Genomic DNA, 25,804 nt, shown 5'->3' on the forward strand with positions numbered 1-25,804 from the left:
AGTGTCTAAGGAGACTTGTCTTGGCCATTTGGAGTGGATAGATTTTTGTGTCTGTTACTGTGAAAAGGCATCAGGTTCACAGAACCAAGGGCAATTTGCACAGATACCATGAGTTATTGATACCCTCCCACCCGTGTAAGCTTATTTCAATAGAATACTCTAATACATACATTTTTTAATTCCACTTTTTCCAAATCTGATAAGAATGAGAACTGTTCACATGACATCACAAGCTAGCCTGTTCTAATCCCCAGCTTCAAAGAGCTGGAATGCATTTAGCGTGTCACCTTTGACATCAGTTAAGCCAATAAAGTTCACCAGATGACCAGCCTAATGCAAGAACGAACCAAACGACCCGTCGTTTACTCATATCAAAAATGGAGTGATGGCATTACAAAGAGCTAAATAAGTCATTATTCAAAATGCAAGATTTCATGTCTACAGTTCAAATATAGGGGTATTTGAATCTAACATTATTTGATGCAATAGAAAAGAAACTTTGCTTATAAAACCACAACCATATGACCTATAGACAAACTGAAAGGAGAGTTACAACCATGACATTATCTTCTATCAAATGAGTTCAATCTGTCTTAGCTAGGTTTTTAAAAATGAATAGAATTATGAATATTAATAACTTCATGAAAAATATTTAGCATATTTTCATTATGTTTGTCCCTACATCCGTCTGAGCAAGGGATCCCAGAAATACATATTTTATCAATGTGACATGTTGCTCTGATGAAATATTTAATACAAATGATTTAGGATTCAAGGGTGTGAGAGCAGGCAGCTCTCACCTGTTCACCTGTGTAGACAATATGATCACCTTATGAAGATTGGGGGTATATCCTCTGTGAGAGTCTGATTATTGAGCAAGACAATTAATAGTTTTGACTAATCAAAAAGTGTGATATCATCATGGCAAAGCATGGGAACATCACCCTTGATACATGGGAAAACACACATGGAATAAGAGGAGAAACACAAGCTAAAACTCTGGAATCAAAGGCTGAATAGAAGGATAACACCTGTCCTAACTGATGAGTGCTGAACCTGGATAGTATTTGGAGGTGGAAAGAAAGGCCTTGTCCATGAGGGAACCTGACCCAGATTAACCTGAGGCAGATATGCTTCCATAGAAGAGGCAGGAAGGAACTGGGAGAGGCCAGCTGACTAGGAATTCACTGGGGACACTTGAGAGTCTCTGCTGGCTCTGGGTCCTCAGAATTATTCAAATGCAAATATAAAGACCACTGAAATGTAGTTAGCTAAACCGCCTACAAACATTACCGTCCTCAATCCCTGAATTGGAAGTGAAGTAGGAATGTGGTTTTCACTAGGGAGAATTTGTTCCAGATACTATATGTTTATATTTTAGTATCAAATGAAACAGTGCTTTCTCACTATAGGTAATGCCAAGTGAGATTTGACTTCTTGTGGAAAACATAGCATGTGTCTGTGCGGAGAGTGCAGGAGTTGATCAATTATTACGAACAGAATGTGTACAGGAACATTGCAATTTCTTAGTGTGAGTTATATCTTGCTTTCACTGTACTTAAAGGTGAGTGAGATCATATTTAAATAAGAACAAAATGCTTTCTCTCTGCTGTTTGAGCAGCGTAAAATTTATAGCATAGGCGCCCAGCCAAAGTGCAGTCCTTTTGTAAATTAAATGTAATCCAATTGTTCCTAGAGTGTTTTTACAGTATTACCCAAATTAATAATAAATAATAATAAATAATTAGGCTTTTATATAGCGCTACGAACCCTCAGGTATCTGAGCGCTGCTTATTATTACCCACGGTGTGTGGTGCTCATTTATCGACCTCGGAAGGATGAAAGGCTGAGTTTGGCCTGCCGGGATTCGAACCTGCGTTAACAGGCTCTGCACGGGTGTCAAAGCGAGCGCTCTACTCGCAGTGCAAATTGACCTTTTGCACAATTTACCTAATTATAGTGGTCCTAATTGACCTTCTGTACAATTGACCTTTATATTATTTTAGCTATTTTATATATGTATTGGGTTGGTTTTGGTTTATAAATAGTATAAGGGGATTGGATGGAGGGTGGAGGGGGGTTTTGGATTGGTTGGGGGACTGCGGAGGGGTTCCCCCTGCATATATGTCCTAATTGACCTTCTAAATTAGGTCAATTCTCCTGAGGTCAATACTCCCGAGGTCAATTGTGAAAAGGTCAATTAGTATACAAACGTTTTTACAGGTGTAGTCAACCACTTAGGCTGCAATTAAATTGCCACATTCTGTAGCCCAATGGAGAATTACTTGATAACTTGTTGCCTGTGAAACCACATGTATGTCAAAAGAGACATTGGGAGATGAAGGGAGTTTAGTGGTGTAACTTCCATTCCCATAGAAAATTATGCCGATGTACAATACATGTTCTACTCTCTCTAGGCATTGTAGAGTAGGGGAAGAGCATTGAACCCGTGGAACCTGAGTTGCAAAGTGATTTGGGAGGGATACGCCTTGCTGTATTAGAAAATCATAAAACCATTTTCTTATGCTGGATGAGTGAAACAATACATCTGTGTTCTAAACTGATAGCACTGTTTCTCTGACCAACATCTGCAGAATACTATGCAACTCATTGTAGCTTGCATGCAAATTGCATGCACCCATTCATAAACCTCAGTGAAATGTTTACAATGGGGAAGGGAATTGATTTCTATTGAATGATAACAGTGTTGATATTCGTGACACCTTTCTCCAATACCAAAACTTGTTTTGATACTGGAGAAAATAAAATGTGCTCATTGATTATAAGGAAACTAATGTGATGCATCAACTCCTGAATACATTTGAATGTACTGATCAGTGAGCAGTGACGTAATTACCGTATTAGATTGTATTTAGAGGTTAGATTCTCTTATTAGAATTAGATCCAGAAATATAATTAATAACAGCTGGCTGACTCTTTATTAGTGAGATATCACAGACAGGCCAATTTTATTTGTGTAAATGAACTACCTAAGTTCTTGTATCTTATTGTGGTGACTTCCACTGCATAAAGTAAGGGGACCACCTTTGATTTACTTTTATTTAAATAAATTCATGTTTCAACTATATGAATCATGTTTCTTATCCCAGATTTGTGGGGTTGGAGCGTATACAGGGGTGGACTGAGAACCAAAAGAGGCCCTGGAAATAATTTTCAAATATTACACATTTTCAGCAAGCCCAACCCTTATCCTAACAGAAAAGTGTAAAATAAAATAGGTTACCATACAAAAGAGGCTCGGGGTGCAGAGGCCTACTGGAAATCTCCAGGGTCCCCTATTGGCCAATCCACTTCTGAGCGTATTCCTGAGAATGTCAGATCAGGAATTGCCACTTAGTGAAAAGAGCAACCTATCAACAAATATCTCAACACCATGTGAGTCATTGCTGGTTGACACTTTTACAGTCACACATTTAATTTGCATAATGGGTCACCACAATCTGTATGTGAATTTTCTTCATTATGCATTGCATGAGTGAGCATACAGACATCTCAAGTGTTCACTGTGCCGGTCTGAGTAGCACATTCGGCTCTACACCCTTCCTCGCACGTTGTCACGAGCAGTCCTGCATTTCCAAGGGCAAGGAGCAGGATGCAGAGAAACAAACAGTACAGGATGCAGCACTCACGTCGTCCATGGATCATAGTTACATGTACTGCATTATCTAGCTTTCCCACACACAATGATTTGAATTGAGCTCCAACCATGACCTGCAGTCCACATATTCTAGGTTTTCTTTCTTACGTGGGGGTTGGGAAAAGATTTGGAGTGTGGTGGATTGTGAGTTGCAATCATAATTTTTGGGAAATGCCTAAGGTCAATTTGAGGATTTACTGGGACGAAAGAAACCGGAAATTAAGAGAGAACTGCGAGAAAAAAAAAAACATTCAATTTATTTGGACTGCCAGAAAACGACAAACATGTCAATTGAAGTTCTAGCCACACTTGAAAATTTCATGCAAAGGTGCAAAGAATAAGGGAAGTGGTTTCATCAATTAGCAGGTTACGCACGGAGTGACTGTTTTGTTCTTTGCCTTCTGGGACATGCAGTTTTGATTTCACCATTTCATATTTTCAGAAGAACACAAATATAAAAACAGGCGCAAATAACCTTCTCGTGGACTGGGGGAAACTTGACTGTTCTGTTTATTGCAAGCTTCACATTATTTTAAAATGGTGGGTGTCATCATTTTGCCTGTTGTAGCAACTGGTGCATTAACTGCTGTTGGTTTGTGGTACAGTATCCAAGCAACAGGTGTTTCAGTCATTTGTGTTAATTTAGGAGGATATATGTCTGGCCCCGCCATGGCAGAATTTTAACTCATGCCCTTTAGGAAACACACAGGTGAAGTGCGGGGCTGCCTGAGAGGGAGTACTGGGAACCCCGAAAAATGAAGACATGTCACACTTGGGACCATGTAATGGTGATTAAGAAAGCCGGGGCAGCACTGGAAAGCACACTTGCCAAGCCATTTTGAAGTGAGCACTGCTCGTCCCTTCCACCCTGCTGCCCTCTACCTCTGAGCGTGCCTGTCACGCCTGCCTGCTTGTTGTGTGTAAGTACAGGCATGTCCGACAGATTTAACACCTGCTGTTTCACTATATGGCTTCCATGTATAGGATGCACTGCACTAACACTGCCCAAAGCATGATGAGCAGAGCTGAGATCTCAATGAGAGCAATCTGGGTGTAGACGGCAGACCATCCACTAAGGTTTTTATCAGGTCATTTAAGTTTTGCTTTTCCTATTGTAATGTCATGACTTCAAATCCCACAATGCAAAAAATGGGAGTGGAATGCTTAAGTGTTATGGGGCTTGGCACCTCCGTAAATCAGTAGAGGCAGGCGACTTGGCACCAAATGCATATGGGTAAACCTGAGTCTTTTTTTTAAGCAGTAGTGGGGTACAAATGGAAGAATATGCTGCGGGAGGAGGAAGCAACCCTTAAAGGCAGCAGTGTAAACACAAGTAGTGTGCATCCTGCTTATGCCCTATTCCATCTCCCTAAGTTTTTTTTTTTTATTATTATCTTAGTGTAATAACTTAGTCATGCCACTTCTCCTGTAATGTCCTCATGGGGGTCATTTGGCAGCAGAGATCAATTCAAGGGATGTCATTGGGGCCAAAGGGCTAGTGATGTCACTTCCTCTTCCCCTCTCATGTTGATGCTCTCACGTCACTGCCTGGAACCTCCCCCCCACCCACCAACCCAAATCATTTGGTGAGCCTGGCACCCATGCAGCAGCTCAGCTGAGGAGCATGAAGTCACATTCCTTGTCCAAAGACAAAATGAAAGTGCTCGCTTATAGACAGAGCAACTGATTGGGGAACGTGTCGTTTTCTGAGGGAACGCCATGGGAACACTTTGCAGGCTGTCATTTATGACGCCAGTTTAATCATGTTTGTGATCGAAGAACACACATTTAAAAAATAAAAGCGCACGCCTCCTTTGCTTTCTCTCATCAGTAACCCAATGAAGATTTGATTTTATAGGTACTCTGTACATGTCAGAGATTAATGGCGCGCTATTTGTTCAGAAAGATTTTATGGCGCTCGTAAAATTTCAATTACAGTTTTAAAATAACTTGTGTTTTTTGGCGTAACATGATGCTGCCATCCGCGCTCCCAGGGGGTGCATTAATTCCAGGCTGGCAATGGCGGCCCATTGAAGCACTAAATAAATAACCGGGGCCTGTGAGTTGTTAAGAGTTAATAGTCTCCCATACACTCAATAGGGGCTAGGGCTCCACTCTATTAAAGTGACCCCCGGGGCCATGGGCCAAATTGTGGCCAGTTGTTTTGTGGAAGGTATTCACCCCCTTGCACATTGATTTCCTTCTTTATGTTGTCGCTTTTCATCGGCGCAGGCACTCTGCGCTCCTCGGGTCTCGCGGACAATGGCTGTACAGTCTCGCGGGAGAGAAAGAAAGCGCGGGTCATAAATATGTTAAGTTGCTGCGTGGGTTTCAGTGGCTTTGTAAACTAAACACGAAGGAAACCCCTCAGACTAATTAATGAATATGAAGAAGTGTGAGAAAGAGGAGCGTCCCGAGGGCAATTGACAGTGATTTCTCCCCTCCATGCCCCCCCACACACACGATAAGGGGGTGGGGGGGGGGGTGTTTATATTGTTGAGCGCCAGGCTCTCGTGAGATGCCAATGGGCTTATTAACTCAGGGGGTTTGCCGAAAACACCAAATGCGCGACAGCCTTCAAGAAAATAATGGCGCGAAGCAGCCATGACAAAAAATAAAATTAAAAACAAGAGTATACGTGTTTCAAGAGGTATATTTCATTGACGGTCTCACCACATGCTTCCAGCTGACTAATTGCTGGTTGTTTTTCGATTATTAAAAAATTGAGAAAACTAGAAACCAAGCACCCCCTAATTATGTCCGAGGACACTGGAAAAGCATTCCTACAGATTATTTAAACGTGACCGACAGTCCAATTATGGCATTTTGTATTTATTTGAAGAAAAGCGGTGTTGATTTCCATCAGAAATGACTTACAATAGCACAGTTACAGATTGTGGAGGCATTCACAGGAAGGGCGCCAGTACAATATCACATGGATGAAGACAGCTGTGAGCCAGTCCATGAGGGTGTGAAGAAAGTGGGAGATAGACCAGGAACAAACCAACAACAAAAAACAGGTGACTGCAAAGGTAACATTTTGATAGGATATTTATAACGTGCAGATGTTTCTAAGCGCAGACCTGGTGATCGAATGCTCCGTGTCATCTTGCTTCCAAGGCGAGCACGTTGCCTCTAAGCTATCTTCCCGAGAAGACATTAACCTGAGTGGTTGTGGTGGGCAAGTGCTGAAAACTAAGAAGAGTACTGTACACATATACAACATTACATTATTGTAACGCACCAGGTTGGGAGTGGTGGGTTATAAGTATATATATATCCTCAACTTCCCACTGGCCAATTGCGAAAGGCTGAATTTATAAGAAAATAAGCAGAAAATAGTGCTGCCAGCTCTCTATTCCCAGGGTGACCACATGACAATCCTGTCCCCAAGACATCACTTTTCAAGTCCTGGGTTTTCATTGTCCTGGGTTTTCATTTACCAAACCGGCGCATTGAATGAACTTTGTTTTTACCAAACGCCAAATGAACGTACTGGTCCTAAGTGTTTAATATGTTTGTTTGCTTGTTCAATATTTATTATGTGCGCCAGACCCGAAGGTATCAGGGCGCAGGCAATAAGAAGTCATACAGCTTAGTACAAAGTATTACAAAGTGAAAGCCCAGGAAGGAAAATGTTATATTCTGAGGCTGGCTGCCCTTTGATCCTCTCAAGCATCCGAGAACATACCTGCTATGTATGAAGTGTCGTTTTCAGTTCACATGGGATTATGTCATTGACACAAAGGAGGTTGCTATGGACTAAGAGGCATGATATATCCCTAGGTGATATAGTGCGTGCTATATTTTGCATGGAGAGCAATTTGACTTCCAAAGGAGCAATGCTATCCTACATGATACCATTTGGAACCCCCCAGGTGGCATACACCCTCTGGCTGATAGCTATCCATTTATTTATGTATGAAGTGTGTGGTTGCACTGCACTCCTTTCCTATCTACTGAGTCGTCTCCTTCGTCCCCCTATTAAGTGTATGATATCCCAGTGATTTTTCCATTGCAAAACGCAATTACAGCAAAATATAGTGGAAGAAAATTGTGACGCAGCGGATGACAAAGAAAGCCCTCTTGTTCCCCTTTCCCCTTACACACTTACTTTCGGTCCTGTTCCTGGTTTTTGCATCATGTTTTACTCCCCATGTCGGCGGCTCCTCACTTTTCCCAATCTTGTAAGTCATATACTGCAGGGTTGTCCCGAAGACACTTCTTACTCTTTTTAGTGTTTCTGGTGAAGATCCCTTTCTCTTAACAAATTCAAACACAAAATACTAATATAGAACAAGACGTGGGTCCCTGAAAAAGAGAAATGTATGTATGGGATTCGCATTTCTTTGTAATCACCTATTGCAAAGACAGGCAAGTTCCATCTTGTTTGTTTACAGGTGCTTTATAGCATGCGGAGCTAAAGTGTAGATGCCACACATTTACAGGACTCCCAGAATCGGGAGACCACACAAGGACCAGTCGTTATTAAAAAGAGATAAACATCAAATTTAATAGGTTCAGAGTCTAAAAAGTGATTAAATAATGTGGTCCACAACACATACAATTCATAAACAGAGTAACAGAAAAACAAACAGGCGTTACGTGACAGGCTAAAATTTAGCTGATTTACAATGTATCATACTGTAGACACATTCAATGTCTGTAGGTACATTTTAACAAATAGTGTACCATACCCTCCACTGGTTAGGTTTAGTTAAGACAAACAATTAATAACTCTGGTGAGAAATACAGAGTATTAGCTCGACATGTTTCAGTTCCTACAATTATTATGGAACATTCATCAGGAGGTATATGATTAACCACGTAACCAGGACAACAATCAGTAGACAACTAATAACATTCGCGGAATTCGTGGCATCTATAAGATAAAAGACAAAACGCAAAACATAAACTTACAATTAGCAATTCATGTTGCAAGTTCAAAATTCATGAACTACGGAATCAAAAAAGAGGGGAATAGATACCTCCATTGATGCCGCGTGGGTGCTCTCTACTCGAGAAGTAGTAGGCGGTATGGGACCGAAAATCGTTCCTACCTAGAGTAAAAATACATACACATGAGCGCTAAAAAGTAGCTCATTAACAAAAGCAGGAAACGTGCTAAAGCTTAGCAACTAATGACATAAGTGTAAAGTGTGAACCATCTAGAGATGGAAGTATAGACAGAGAGAGTCTAATGTGGTAAAATGAACAAACATGTCCACAGGGTGCCTCCTACGTAGCTCCGAGCTGTAGTGCATTGGGTAGCTCTAATCAAAAAAGATTCATCAAAGCGTGACACGGTGTCTCGTGCTACACCGTTAATAGGCCCTGAAGTAAGAGAATTGGGCGACTAGAGTGGCAGAAAATTAGTAAATGCCGCCATTGGAAACCAAGCAAGTCATATATCAACGGCGGTCCCCAAACAGGGAATCAGTGTGCATCTAGCCTTACCTACGAAATGTAAATAGCAGTGCCGGGCGAGAACGGATCTGGCAAACGGCTCCAGGAATAGACGCTGCAACCAGCGATAAGTGCTGCAAGGTTAGTACAGCGAGCACCGTGTTCTGGGGAGATAACAGGGTCATTAGGCTGGATGACCGGTGCTTGAACGGTAGTCATGGAGACAAAGTGGTCCTACAACTATGTCTGGCCAGGAAGAGAGCAAGCAGACCAACGTAGTTCTGAACGGCCGCCATCTTGGAGTGGCAAGAGCCGGTCGCAGAGCAAAAACAGAACTCATGAGTGCTAACAAGATAGACATACGGGGAAGCTGTTGGGGATAGTACCAAAACTATAACAGTTCTTAAAAAAGCTACTCCAAGAGCAAGAGGACCGTATAAAGATGATAGAATAAATTATCTGTAAATATACTCATTAGGGAGAATACAGCTAGTATGTAGAGAGATAAGGGTAAACAATTATCCTTATAGGTGTACAGTGCATGGTAAACAGTGTAACAAATAATACAGCTACCAATATTAGTCCTGAGAACTCTGAGGTACCTCGTACACACAATACAGAGATAGCAGAAAAAAAGATCAAAGAAATGGTCAAAAAAACAGGCAATTAGATATTGTACCATTCGACAGAGTCATTGAGACCCCTGATATCACTCTGCAAAGTATAAATCATCTTTTGTTCCATAGTAAACAATTTTTTCTCACGGGTGGCATAATTAGAACCTTTGAGTGATAACAGTATTGTCCATTTAAAGTCTTCATAGTGATGTTTCAGAAGATTGAAGTGCTTCACCATTGGGGCATTTTCAGTCCTGTTTTTAAGACAGCTCCGGTGTTCCATGATCCGAACTTTAGCCTTGCGAGTTGTTTTCCCCACATAATGCAGTCCGCATTTACAAGTGATCAGATATACCACAAATTCTGTGTTACAGTTAGTTAAATTTTTTTGTGTCCAGAGCTTTGAGAGTCCAACATCAATATTTTTAGTTACAGAGGTCAATTTGCAGACCCCGCATGAACCACAAGGGTAATGACCGGTGGGTTCAGGTAGACCCCATAGAGTGGTCAATCTGGGTTCCTGGATAGGGATGGATTTAAGTTTGCTATTACTCACTCTGTTGCCTATCGTTGTGCTTTTTTTATAAGCAAAAATTGGCATGTTCATAGTTGGAGAGGAGGATTGAAAGATTTTCCAATTCTTCTTAATGATGTTGGTAATATCAAAGCTCTGGTTAGAAAAGGTACTCACACAAACAATCCGATCATCTTTAGGTTTGACTGGTTTAGGTTCTAATAATGCCTCTCGATTGTTATTGAAAGCCCTTTTGGCTGCTTTTTGCACCAGTTTCTTAGGGTACCCTCTCTGTCTCAGTTTTTTTGCAAGGGTGTCGGCCTCCGCCTCATAAGTTTCTTTAGTAGAGCTATTCCTTTTCAGGCGTAGAAACTGCCCAAAGGGGAGGTTGTCACGAAGATGTTTAATGTGGTGACTGGAGTACTCTAGAAGGGAGTTTTTATCGGTAGATTTATGATAGGGCTTAATTTTCAGGACTCCATTCGAAGCAAAAATGGTTAGATCCAGAAAGTTAGTGAGCTCATTGCTAGACGTCATAGTAAGCTGGAGGTGAGGGTTACGGTTATTAAGCCAGTTGAAAAAGTTGTTAGCTTCAGTCAAGGTGCCTCTCCATATGACCAGGATATCATCAATGTACCGACTCCATTTCACAATGTTATTATTGTAGGGATTAAGATTACTATAGATGTTACTTTTCTCGAAAGTCTCTACATATAAGTTCGCAACACTCGGGGCCATGGTAGCACCCATGGCAGTCCCTTCCGTTTGTTGAAAAATCCTACCGTTGAACTCAAAATAGTTGCGTTTCAACGCCAGTTCGACACACCACAAGATAAAGGACGTGGGAACCGGATCCTTGTCAGTACGGCCCAGAAGTATTTCTTCAATCGCCTCTAAAGATGCTTGCTGAGGAATATTGGTATAAAGAGATATGATGTCAAAGCCGAGTAGCAACTGGGTATTGGGGTCGAAGGCCAGGTTTTCGTGACTGTTGATAACATCTCGAGAGTCTTTAAGGTAAGATGACATTTTTTGCACAAATCCCTTCAGATAGTGGTCTGCAAAAGTGGAAAGGGGTTCGAGAACCGAGTTAATCCCTGCCACAATGGGTCGTCCTGGAGGATTGACCAAAGTTTTGTGTACCTTAGGTAAGATGTAAAACGTAGGGATGCTTGGTTTTTTGTTAATGAGGAAATCCGCCTCTTGTTTCGAGATCCATTCTCGGTCTTTAGCTTTGGACACTTTATCAGAAACAAGTCCTATGAGTTCTGGGGTTGGGTCCATAGTAAGGGGGCGATAATAATGAATATCACTCAGTTGTCTTTCGCATTCCGTGATGTAATCAGTGCGATTAAGGACCACGATGCCTCCACCTTTATCCGCCTTCTTGATGACAATTTGAGAATTTTTAGACAAGGAGTCAAGTGCTTGGAGTTCTAGATTAGAAAGATTATGGAACAGTTTCGAAGGTTTACTTTCCAAGGCTTTTATTTCCGCAATCACTCTCTTTTCAAAAACCAGTGATTCAGGCGAGAAACTCTGTGAAGGAGGATAGAAGGTAGAGGGTTTGCGGAGTCCCGTACAATTCGTAGGTCCTTCAGCGGTGCTCGCGGTGTCTGAGGCGAAGAATTCTTTCAGATGAATTTTCCTCATGAATTTTTTTGAAATCAATTAGGAATTCAAAGGGGTCATGTGCTTTAGTCATCACGTAGCCCAGACCTTTGTAGTCGCCCAATTCTCTTACTTCAGGGCCTATTAACGGTGTAGCACGAGACACCGTGTCACGCTTTGATGAATCTTTTTTGATTAGAGCTACCCAATGCACTACAGCTCGGAGCTACGTAGGAGGCACCCTGTGGACATGTTTGTTCATTTTACCACATTAGACTCTCTCTGTCTATACTTCCATCTCTAGATGGTTCACACTTTACACTTATGTCATTAGTTGCTAAGCTTTAGCACGTTTCCTGCTTTTGTTAATGAGCTACTTTTTAGCGCTCATGTGTATGTATTTTTACTCTAGGTAGGAACGATTTTCGGTCCCATACCGCCTACTACTTCTCGAGTAGAGAGCACCCACGCGGCATCAATGGAGGTATCTATTCCCCTCTTTTTTGATTCCGTAGTTCATGAATTTTGAACTTGCAACATGAATTGCTAATTGTAAGTTTATGTTTTGCGTTTTGTCTTTTATCTTATAGATGCCACGAATTCCGCGAATGTTATTAGTTGTCTACTGATTGTTGTCCTGGTTACGTGGTTAATCATATACCTCCTGATGAATGTTCCATAATAATTGTAGGAACTGAAACATGTCGAGCTAATACTCTGTATTTCTCACCAGAGTTATTAATTGTTTGTCTTAACTAAACCTAACCAGTGGAGGGTATGGTACACTATTTGTTAAAATGTACCTACAGACATTGAATGTGTCTACAGTATGATACATTGTAAATCAGCTAAATTTTAGCCTGTCACGTAACGCCTGTTTGTTTTTCTGTTACTCTGTTTATGAATTGTATGTGTTGTGGACCACATTATTTAATCACTTTTTAGACTCTGAACCTATTAAATTTGATGTTTATCTCTTTTTAATAACGACTGGTCCTTGTGTGGTCTCCCGATTCTGGGAGTCCTGTAAATGTGTGGCATCTACACTTTAGCTCTGTCTTCACCATAACTACAGATCTTTGTCCCCCCGGACACAGACAGAGTATACGTTGCTAACTTATGTCAGTCAACTGTATACCGGGCTTCCTCCATATTTAAGTTGCTTTATAGCATGCGTCATGCAATAGGAATCACTTGAGAGCACCAGTAGAGGGGGTTTCGGCCTGATGGGTGAGAGAATGAGAGGGAAGGTGGAAGTGAAGGGTTACAGCATTCCAAGGGCGGAGTCGATAGATCAAGGGCGCGGAGGGTACCACACAAGAGACGATCAGACATGCTACCTGGAACTTATGGGGTTGATGGCCATGATGTTGTGTCTGCTGTTCGGCTTAAGGAGCATGTTTTATTTGAATATCTCTGTGTTAAGAGCTTTTTGAATTTTAGTCTGTCCTTTTGTATTCTCAAGATAAGGAAGTCGGGAGGAGGTTGCTCCAGAGATTGAAATTGCCCTGGTGGAGATACAGCTTGCTTAGTGTTTTTTTTTCTTAAGGATGTGTGCTAGTGGCATTGCTATGGATTCTGACTTCAGTATTCACTGTGGTTGATGGTGACTGAGGTGGTTGGGGATGTATATGGGCCGGGCCCCCTGGATCAGACAGCATGGTGGGCCCTACAGAGGATCTTGAATTGGACCCTGTCTTCTGTATGGAACCCCCACATTGCCTTATGTGCTGTATTAATGTAGTTTGTTTGTTTTTGTTTGTTTTATTCATTTGTAGTGCGCTCCAGACCCAAGGGTATCAGGGCGCAAGAGCAACAAGGATATTCTCAACTTGGTTACATTGCTGTACAAAATGTACACGTTTATACAAAGGTAATATAGGTGCAGGTGCAAGAGAGTTGCATTAACAACAATATACAAAATGTACATAGGAGGCAAGAATCGAATGTTACCAGTCATTTTCCTTTATCCAATGGATATAATTGCACCTGAAATGAGGGTAGGTTGGGGCTATTCTTAGAGATGGAGGCAAGGAGTTACAGTGTTGGGCCACTTTCACCTGGAAGCTATTCCCTCCAGTTTTGGATCGTTTGAATCTGGGCACTGTGAGGAGGTTGGGGGTTGTTGTTCTAGTTGATCTGTTAGATCTGAGTTGGAGGCCTAGTACTATATGGACCGGCGTGTTTTGGACCAGCCATATTTGAAGAAATGTATCTTTTTGGTGGACCAGCATAGAGCCCGTGACAGAGTATAAACATTATACAAAAGGAGCTCTAACCACATCAGTTTTGTCGATGTCTCAATGCTCTTAACACAGAACACCTAGAAACTCACATGCAGGCAGAGCTCCAAAATAAGAGCGCAGCCATCTTGCACTTTCCCTCTCATCACACTAACAAAATCACACCCACTCTCTTTCAGAGCCACCAGAGCATCCAGTGATCTTGTACATTGCAGGGATGTGCAGTACACAGCCTAATAACATAACTTGGCATTCATGGCAATTAGAGAGATGATTTTTCTCAACAGGTGATTATGGAAGTTGGCATTCCAGGTACAATCATTGCATTGTCCTGGTGGAGGAACATAACCTTTGCACCCAAGATTAGACCTGCATCATTTGCTTTGCCTAGCATAGTGCATTAGGTGCCATGGGTAACAGCCACTTCAATGGTAGTGTAGATGGCATGTGGCTGCAAGATCATTCCTAGTCTTGTTTCCTTTGAGGCAAAGGTTTTTTTCCCGAACATTCCTTTGTGCATGTTGTTTGTGCTGTCTGTGATATGCACGCTTCCTGCCTGGTAATCGTTGAGAGTGAAAGCAAGCTCAGCAGCATCACCAGGGCAGAGCAAGGTGGGGGCAGAGTGGACAGTGAACCCCCTGGGGTCACTTGTCATGCCCCGAGCCCCCTGTTCCCTGCTAGCCTGGAGCTTGATCAATTACAGAAAAAAATTGAAATAAAATGCACACAGGAGTGAGCAGCACGCTAAAGTCCACAGTTTTCTCTACAGCCCACCTGAGATTCCACCCATGCTCCACGTGTTCCTTTCAGAGAGTTACCTGCACCTCTCCGGAACAAAGAAATTACTGAATCAGCATCGTGTAAAGGTACTTAAAGAAAAAAGTTTGTATGTTTAAATGTAATGCAGTGTCTGTGTGTGTGTGTGTATGTGTGTGTTTTTGTGCAAATGTACTATATGCATATGTTTGATTGGTGCGGTGGGTGACCTACATCATAAACTTTATTTCCAGTGGCATTTCCAGCTTATATTGTGTGATCAGTATCATCAAAGTGATTTACAGTGGCAGTACTGACACATATTGGGGGTGCATTCTCTTGAAACATATTTGCACTGGTTATACTGGCATGTTTTAGGGTGAAACATCAAAGTGATTTACAGCCTGAATGCTGGCATATATTGTTGGTGCAGCAACATGACTTTGATATAGCATGTTTTGAGGAATTCGACCATCCGCACGATGGGTGTGCGCTCACCTTGGAAATGTGTGGGGCTAATCTACACACATTTTCCTATGCTCACCGCATGTCATACACATAGACCTGTGTTCTCTGGGTGGACACAGCCTACAGGCTAAGTGCTTCCTGTCACATTTAGTTGGAATGTGACATACAGGAGTACATCAAGGTATTTCAAAAGGGGGAGAGCTAAACCTTCCTCCTGCCATGGGCAGACTAATTTAATAACAAAGGCTCCATGAATTTGCCCTATCATTTGTTGGCCCAGCAGAATGCTGGCAGCAATTAAACATAATTAGCATACTAATAGAGTATACTTCAAACAGGCCCACATGGGGCCTACCTGCAGAGGCTAACAAAAGACAGGAAAACCCCCACAAGTTTTATATGTAATGTGTCAGGGCAGTTTAGTATCATGTCTGGTACATGTGTTTACAGTAGGAAACCCCTGCAGGGGGACCCTTTTCAGAGGGTAGGAGTATGTGATTTGACAGAGATTTGTCTGTTCTTGCCACAATTTCAAGGGAGACCTTCCTTTAATCAGGATCCGCAGAGAGCTCAATGAACCAGATAGACCCTTTGATCCACTGTCTGAAGGTACAGTCTGCCTTACATCTTCCACCAGTGAAAGAAGGCCAGGAACTCCAAGAGGGAAGCAAGATCCCTCCCCTACACATCTCACAGGAAACAGAGGGAGATACTGAATACAGAGCAACCTCCAGCAGCTCCAGAACCGGTACCCAGTCAGCACACAGTGTGCTCTGCTAGGCTCTGCAAGCAAGTTCCCTAGGTGGGAAGTGCCAGAGAGTCTCTGAACCAAACCAAGGACAATACTGTTGCCTGCAACACTCTCCGCAGCTTTGAACCATCTGCCTTAAACGATAACATGAGCCCAGTGAAGAAGCTAGGAGGAGTGCCCCGACAAGCATGAACCAACATCCACCTTAAAGGACTTTTTCAAAGCAGTCGAGCCCCTCAAGCTGCAACTGACTGGATCACTGACTGTTTTCACGCCTCAGTCGCTCAAGCCATCTGAGATGCCTCGGCCAGTGCTTCAGACCCGCCAGCCAGCCCTGGAGACAACGATTCCTGACCCCAAGCCACTGTGTAGGCCAGCCTGCAACCGTCCGTCCAGCCTCGCTAGCCGAACTGCCTGCTGTCTGATACTCGCAGCTGTCTTCCCTCCTGAAGTCTGTCGCAGAAGCTGTAAAGCGCCCTGAAACCAACTCTACACTGTCGAGCACCAAGAACTTCCACAAGCTCAAGGCATATTGTGGTTCTGTCCCCCTGGTTCGTCTCAAAAGTACCCTACTGACATTTTATGACCCATTGCTCCCTTTGTGCTAAAACCATGTATCCCTGAACTATTGTGATTAATTACTTTACCGACTACCCTCCTGTCAGTATCCACAGTGCATCCCTTTTCCTTCTTGAAACTGTCTGTCCTCTGCATTCCTTTACAAGGTGGGTTGTATTTTGTAGTGTGCTAGAACTGTTTGCTGAATAATAATGAAGTAGATATTTTATACAACCTTGACTTCACAGTCTCTTTTATAACTGGGTAATAATTGTATTTTTTCTGTATTGCAACTAACCAACGATCCACGACCTTGTGGAGATAAGCCTATTGTTCTGTCTACGTTACCAAAATTGGACAAGGAGGTTTATAATTTGCTTGTGTTTCCAATCTGTTTGGATTCCTTCTGGTGTACTAGAGGTGTGGGGCTGATTGATGGTTTGGAAACCGATATCCATCCCTGGACAACTGGTGCCCCGGAATCTTATTTGTCACACATAGCATGGGCACAGCTTCATGAAAGTAATTTACAGTGGCAATGTGAAAGAATGCTATTTGTGAGGGTGGAATAGCGTTTTCTTTTTGATTTTTAGTAATACAATGATGTGGGTAGCTCTGTCTTCGAAATTGAGTTCTGCTAATCAGACCCCCTTTCATAATGCTCCATGCTCGAAATGTGTACTCAACTCATGTGACTTTGCTGAGCTTGCCTACTGACGACCTCCAGAACCTGCTTTCTGGTTGGCAACATGGCCTGCAACATCCCAGCAGTCAGTCTATGCTTTTCATTAGGGACAATCCTGAGCCAATAGGAAATTTCATAATTGTGTGCCCAAGGATCTGGTGGCAGATGACACATCTAAATATAAACAATGTCTGGTTATGAGATGGTGATCTCTGGAATTTCGCAATTAAATTGATCATAGCCTCTTGATGTAATTTTATTGTCAGATTGGTTTCCAGTGACCCTCCTGGTCCGGGTCACTTGCATATTCACTGTTTGAGAATGTGCTTCATCCACAACAAACCGTTTGGGCCTGGTTTGAGCAAACGTCTTTGCCTTCCTGGAGAAAGAGTTGCCACCTCCCAAGAAGTCAGAAACTGCTTCCAGGGTACAGGTAGAGGTCTAGTGCAAGAACATATTCTACCAGACCAAGGGAGGTCACATTAGGTTGCAAGTTAACTGAGATCCTTTGAAGTGAGCAGAGAACGGGCAGAGAGAGTAGTACAGGAGAGGACATTCCAATTAGATTGGGGTTCCACTACCTTGAACATCCCTAGGGCTCCCAAACGTTCTGTCCCCTTTCCCATTTCCTGCATACAAATCACTTTGGGTTTGACATCAACAGGCAAGAAGATTCTGAAAAGCAGTTAGGGTTGGAACCAATCCATCAGGGCATTTTTCCCCTTACCTCATAAATCTGAAGAAGAAGGATTCATCTGTTACCCTTGCACTTGCCACCACCTGGCCACACTTTTATTTATTGGGCCTCATCACAAATCGCCCGATATGGAAACAACGGTGGCTGTAAACCCGCCGCCACTGTTGTTTCCATGCCGGGCGATCACAACTCCTGCAGGCGGGAGGTGATGTTCCCGCCAGGTCTGACCTGGCGGGTTTAACACCGCCCGCCTGCAGGCGGACGAGGAAACACCTGCAGCATTACAAGATGCTGCCGGTGTTTCCATGATCCCCATTCCCACTGAGTCCCATAGGACTCAATGGGAATGGGGATTAACACCATTCCGCCTCCGTGATTCCCGGAAAACCGGGGTTGTAATGCCCCGGTAATTCCGGGAATCACGGAGGCGGAATGGTAATACGAGTCCGGCGGTAACCAGGCGGTTCTACCGCCGCGGTTACCGCCGGACTCGTAATGAGGCCCATTGTCTTTATTTATTTTACTGTTATCCTATGTACTGCACTGTCCCCTCCCCTTTCCTCCTGCACGTTTCCCCTTCCCCTCCCCCTCCACTTACGTGATCTCAATGTCACCTGGCCTAGTAGGATCACTGTCTGTCTTCCCTCTGTTTCTCCTCCCTTGCCTTGTCGCGTCATGAAACTCTTGTATATAGGCGCGTTATAAATGCCATATCATATCATTGGGAGTACACTCTTTTCCAAAGTCCTCTGCCAAAGAGGTGAAGACCACAATCTAAATGAAACAGGCAAGCTCTTCCCCTAGCCATCCCAAGATAATATGGGGTGACCAGCTGGTTGGACAAGGCCAACTGAAGCTGAGAACACTGGTACCCTGGATCTGCTGACTGCAGGTGACAGAACTCTGCAAGTGTATGAAGGATTGCCATCTGCGAGGATGTGAAAGCTTTAGCTTTTAAAATATACTTTATTAACATAAAATGATGGGGGTTATTCTTTTCTGAAAGGGAGGTCTACTAATCAGACCCCTTTTCATAAATGCTCCAGCCAAAATGATAGTGCAACCACATGCCTTGCTGAGATCTTCTAAAGACACCCTCAACATCAGCCCAGCATGGCACAGGGCAGTTTCAGAGGTCAAATTTGCATTCCTGACAGCTGCTGGAACACAAAGTGACACCAGGCAGAGGTGGCTTTTTCCTTCTTCTGCACCCCTGTTTCCAAACTTAATAATGGTATGCCTTAGTCCGTCTGGTGGCATGTAATTCTGTAAATATCAGCCATGCCTAGTTGTGGTATGGGTACAACTAATAGCACCGACTGATACACCCACAGCAATTTGATATCACACTAGTGTCAGCTCTGTGAGCAGGCCCCAGCTATGACACAACAGTTGTGTATTAGTGTCAGGTCTGTCTCCACAGCTGCCATGTGGTACAATGGTCAGAATGCTGCCTCTTTGATCCCTGCGCAGGACTGGCAACACCTTCTCCCAGGGAACAGGAACACTCAACAAAGGATCTCCTGGGAACCAGAGTTTCAAAGGCAGCACCGATATAACAAAGCCACAATCACAGCAGAGTGCTGACTAAAGGAATCCCTTTAAAGTCATCAGGCATGAGAAGGGGTGGAGTTAGATTAACCAGAAAGGAGAGTTGGGCTGAGAGAGTTGTTCTACCATCTTGATTTGTGTTAGGGCTCTATACAACTTCTGCCCCTCCCTTTCCTGCAGGACAATGCACTCTAGTAGGATGTCAGATGGCAAAAGGCCACTTGCTTACAACAGCCTGGATTGGACTACTTACAACAGGCTTGCTTTGGAACAATCCCCTGTGACATTTTGCCTTTAAAAGGTGAGGAAACCTGCTTCCTTCCCCCAGTATGAAAGGGCTGCATCCTGAAGCACTTCCATCCAATGTTTTCCAAAAATGCATGGTGCCTTAGCCTTCCATGTACAGTGCTCAGCAGTGCTCCAGGTGGGAAGTAAACCAGGGGATTGTGTCACTTCTTATGTGCTACTCTTAATGCTCCAACAAAGCTTGAGAGTGGGCAAGTGGTCTATTTCATTGGTCAAATGTACCACAATTGCTTCCCCTTAATATTTATCTCCTCTCCACTATAGCTGATCTGCAGTTGTACCAAGGTGGTGCAGCCACTGTAGTAAAAACAAAGAGGCAATGGCTGGAAGGTTTAGAATTAATCTTAACCACTGGCATTGCTCTGGGCAACTCTCGAGACCATCGTTCTTCGCCTGCCAAGCCATTACAGAAGGGGAAAGACCATATGCAAATCAGGCTTGGTCCCACCTCAAAGGGGCAGTCCAGCCCAAACTGCTAGGTCACATCCCTTCTGCACGAGACCACAAGCATCCCCCTATCGCGCTCATACACAAGTGTTTCAGAGCACGCCTTATCTGATAACATCAGAGAACACATTGCTACCATATGTCCTCAAGTTCTTATGCCTCTGATGAAGTGGGGCCTCTGATCCAGCCCTGTTGGGGCTCTGCCTCTCCATTTCATCTCCCATGTTGTTAGTGCTATAAGTGCTTCTCTCTTCTGTGCACTGATTGCATTTTGACCCGCATTTCACTGCCTCTACAAACTCTATCAGAATTTTCCCTGGACCTAGTATGATAGTAAACAAATGTTTGTCTCCTCCCCACCTTACTTGTTACTCCTCCCCTGCCCCTCCAGCACTATATGAATTGTTGTCAGGCCTAGTACGATAGTGGCTTGTTTTTGTTCCTCTCCCTCCTTTCTCCACCCCTCTCCCTCACCTCGTGTAATTCTCCAGGTCTACCAGAAATGTCATCAGGCCTAGTACGTAGTCGCCTGTCTATTCCCTTTTCCTTCCTATCTATGTCTTAGCACTTGCACTATCTGAAATGTCGCCAGGCCGGGTACGATAGTTATTTCACATTCTTGTTGTTCATGGCCTGTAAGAATGTTTTGTATTTTCCCTTGGTCCCTCACTTGCCTTGAAGCGCTTTGAAACACATTGTGTATAGGTGCTATATAAATAAACTATCATATCATATCATATCATATCATATCACCTAAACCACTCATAACTGCTGCCCTACTGTGCAATGAAGTCTTTTTGGTCTGGCAGCAGTGGGCAGTGGGATTTCCCTGGGATAGACCACACAAAGGATGCATGGGGTTAAGAGAATAAAGGCAATATATGGTGGTAAATGTCATGTCCGGGCAATGGTATATAAAAAGGCATAAGGGGGCACACACATAGCATGTGTGTGTGTGTGTGTGTGTGTGTGTGTGTGTATGTGTGTTTGTATCTATGCGTGTATGCAAGTATTGGATATATACAATATAAACCTAGCAGTGAATTCCTGGAGTGATGTACATAGCGGATGCACCAGGAGTTACAGGTAGGGAGCCGAGGTAGAAGAGTGAGCTGTGATTGTGGGTGGAGAAGGAGGGGCGAGCTCCGGGGAAGGAGAAGTAGGGTTCTATAGAGCAATCAGCAACTGGCAAAACTTTCTTTGAAGACTAAGGTCTTTAGGTCGTTCATGAAGTGGAGGATGCAGGGGACCAGTCTGATTTGCTCTTGTAATTTGTTCCAGGGACGTGGTATATAGAAGGAAAAGGCCTGTATCCAAGTTGTTTCCCACTGCCCTGTCTTCGTTTCCATTCTGCAATGCAGTTCCTCTGGTAGTGCCATGGGAGATTTTGAGCTTCTCTGTCAAGTAGAGCAGAGTGTAGAACATTGAGGCATATTAGCCAAGTGAGGGAAAGAGCTGGCAGTAGCCAACATTTTGGGCATTTTTGGTGTCAAGAGTGGTGGGGGGAGTTATGAGGTGTAATCAGGACATGTGAGGAGAGCACCTAACAGAAGTTAAGGGTAGCAACCAGCAGATAGAGTCCAGGTCTTCAACATCAGAGGTCAGAACTCCAGCTACCATTATTGATATACCCCAAACATCTGAAAGTCTCATTACACTACCGATACCCTTAACCTGCCCCCAAACGGGTGGAGGGGGGAGAGGCTGATACTTTGTAGCAAAGATTGTAGGGGTAGAAATACAAGGGTGGCAATTTTCTGGACAGAGTGGCGGGAGAGCTCAAACTGTCTCATTGCACTTCTTGAGCTAGTTAAGTGTTCCCACAGACAGCTTCCTCTTCCCTGGCTGTGCTAAAAATAACACCCAATCGCTGCATGGCATAGAATATTGAAAGCAGAAACGTACGTCGCATCCCCCGCGTCTTCGGGCTACGTCAGGCCATTACGCAGTTTCTTCATCAGACAGCCACCTTGCTGGAAGGAAATCAGACCACAAAAAATGGTTGAACCGAATATATGGAAATCTGCCAAAGAGATAACCCAAACACATCACAGGTCGTGTGGAAACTCCACACTCAGTGACACTACCAAATCAGTATCACAAACACAAAACGAGTTAAAATTGGGACTGAGCTCGCCTTAGGTGAAGAAAAACACATTCAGGACATTGCTACAATGACAAGCAATGACCGTATCCAGGGTAAGTGAGCAAGCCAAGCGAAAGGTGCGCAAGCAAGGTTTTTGCCGGAATCTGCATTGCACGCCTCCCTTCCAAAAGACAGTGTTAGCAAACCCTTGTACTAAAGTGCTCAACGTAGGAGCTCACCATCCACAAATTCCAAACTGTACCACTTGGTTCTAGCTCAAAGAAACAATCAAGTCTAAAAACACGATGCCTTCAGGCAGGTGGGCCATGTATAGACTTCTTACTATTTAGATTATATTTGCATTAAACTTGTCAAACGTTCAAGGGTGATATGTCAGAAAGGATGGTAACACTGCATTCTAAAGTTATGAATACAATGTTTTAATGATAAAATGGCTAGAACAAATAAAACATGGTACTCTGTCAAGACCAAACCTGAGGCTATGGGCCTGATTCACAGAGTGTTTCGTTTTATAATGGCGCAATCCCACAGGAAAACGTTCTGTGAATCAGGCCCGGTGTGTCATAAATCTATTCACCTTGTACAACCAGATGATAAAACATCAAGCAGCGTCTAAGTCAGTAAAGAGGTTATGCGGTCATGACAACTAGCAAGACCTCAATTAAAAGCCAGACAGACACTCTACCTATTGGGTCAGTATTAATAACAGAGAGAAAAACATCAATGGAATAAAAAAAATACAGCATAGGGTCTACTAGTCTGACCAGATTCCTAAACATTCCACCTTGGTGCATGTGTCTCATGGAGTTGAGAAGGTAACATCAAGTTTATTTGCATGTTCAGTACCCCTCCCTATCCAGCTGGCCTGGGGGGGAGGGGCAGGGTTACGGGTGGATGGCTCCGTGGAGACTGTTCCCTGGCCTGGGGTGAGAGAGGTGGACACCCTTACCCCTGGCAGTGCCAGAAACAGGGGCTACATATGCATTGGGACTGATTTAAGCAAGTAATAGCAATGGGGGTTAATAGTGGTCTGGTTTATATTGGGTAAGAAGGTGATTCATGGCAAGGACTAAAAATAGCAGCTGAGGCACAAGCCACAAAGCCCTACAGCACTGTGGTATGCAGAGGGGTAAATACAATTGGACAATACATGCCATGGACACATATTTACTCTGATTCATGGCTGGTACAGTGTGGAGCTCTCTACAATAACCAGATGGGCAGGGACATCTAAGAGACGGCCACAGGCAGCTTGGAGGCAGAACGCAATCTAAGGATGAACAACCCACACACCAAGTTGGAAGCATTTCTCTTCTTAACGATTTAGCAGATATGCTGGTAAGGGAGAACATCAGAGAAACTATTGGAACACAGACTGTCTGAAAGCCCTGGTGGGCTACCTGCAGATATTATCAAATGGTAGGCAGTTATGGGGTGCCCTAAACTCAAAAAATCGAACTGAAGATGTTCTGGTCTCCCATAGGGTGCCATCCACACGAAGTGAAGGGGGGGTCTTTGGCCCCATTTGAAATGCTACTGTCCTGTCTCTTTAACTGATTGCACAGTAAAGAACATGGGTAGTCTTTTACAGAACAGGTTGAGGGAGCGATGTTTGAAAGATAACATTATGGAGAATGTACAATAGACTGGTCTCTGAATTTACAACTCTTCCTAGAGAAATATCTCAGGACCATCTAAGGGCAAACATTTGCTCAGTTTTATGGAATTCAACAAAGCATTCGGTAGTGTAGACCGGAAGATTTTATGGGAGGTTTTAAAAGACAGGGGACTAGAGATAGCAATTTAAGGCATGTTATTGTACATTTGTTCATGTCTTAAAGAATGTGTACTATAAGGAGCTAATGAAGAACGAACAGCCACTTTTCAGTCCTCCTGTGAAATACTGACAACGTATAGTTCAGAAGGACAAAGGCAGCCCCGGTGTCATGCCATGCATCCATCATTACTGTTATTTGCAGATGAGGCTGTACTGCTTTCCTCGACTACACTGGCCTTACAAAACCGGATAAACGGCTGCATAGCTTTTAGATCGGAAAAGCAAAATGCACATGATTATCACACAAACGTGTCTGATGGCCGTAGAGTCAAGAAATACCAATCAAGTTTTTTTTTTATCATATTATAAAAAATGCAAGAAGTTCACTGCTTTGATTGCCTTAAGATAAGCCTTTCATGGAACCTATCACGATCAAACCACATCCAGAAAAAAAAGTCACAAGCAAGACACAGGCAAATGAAGTGATCATAAAAATTACACGGCCAATTCAGCTGTAAATCAGTCCAGATATTTTTGAAGATATATAAAGCAAAGACACTGTCAATAGCACTATGCACAGTGAAATCTTGCGCCTCATTGACGTCAATAAACTGCAGGTAGGGGAAAATGCGATTTGCAGACATTATTGGCTATATCGCAACCAATTTTAACTGAATTGGTACACCTAGATTCCGAAACAGAATATATCTATGCCAAACTAAAAATGGCCCCAATTTGTTTGTGGGCCTCTATTTGGCTACTATGGAAGTACGTCTAAAATAATTCATTACCACTGGTGCAATGAGGGCCCCTGCATCCCACGCAGTGTGGGGGCCCCTGCCACCACATGTCTTGGGAGGCGGCCCCCTTGGTCTAAAAAAGAATAAAAAGATTTTTTTTTTCAACAACAAAAAAAGGAAATGGTTTCTTTTTGAAGTCACTCTGCCTTCCTAAAGAAATGATTTCCGTTACGATTTGGTCCTTTAACAGAAACAATTTCTTTAGGAAGTCAGAGTGACTTAAAAAAGAAACCATTTATTTTTTAAGTAATAGGGCTCCCCTCCACCCGATGACATAGAGGCCTCCAGATCCTATGCAGATGACGGGAACAAGTGTTCTTGGTTGCTGCAGGGAGCTGAAAGCCTTGTTTCCTGGACCAACGGATTGAAGGTAAGAAAATGTATTTTCTTTGAATGTGTGTGTGTGCATGTAGGTGTGTGTGTATTACAAGGCCTGCGGTAGAGGCTGTGTAGTTATGTTTAAGTTGCTAAACTCATAGGAAGAGCACTTTTTCAGCAGCTTATAATTTTGCTCCCCCTGGAGGAATCCTGACCAAACGTTGCAAAAAAAGTATTTGGTCGGGTCTGAATTTTTTTGTTGCCAAGTTGGGGGAGGTTGCATGCGGGGGGGTGGCAAAGTTCTAGAAGTTGCGTGCGGGGGGTGGGGGGCAAAGTTCTACAGGGATTCCAAAAATCTTTTTTTTTTCCATGGACTGAATGGGGAAAAACTTTGCGGCACGGCTACAGGCCGAACGGCTGGATGGATTTTCACCAAATTTGCAGCAGGAGCAGGGGCTTGGTCAGAAACCTTGCTTTTGTGTGTTTGGTGGAAATACGACCAGTAGTTTTGTTGCAAAGAAGTGAAATGTACGT

This window comes from Ambystoma mexicanum, chromosome 6p (assembly GCF_040938575.1).
Source record: "Ambystoma mexicanum isolate Mex_15411 chromosome 6p, UKY_AmexF1_1, whole genome shotgun sequence".
NCBI lineage: Eukaryota > Metazoa > Chordata > Amphibia > Caudata > Ambystomatidae > Ambystoma > Ambystoma mexicanum.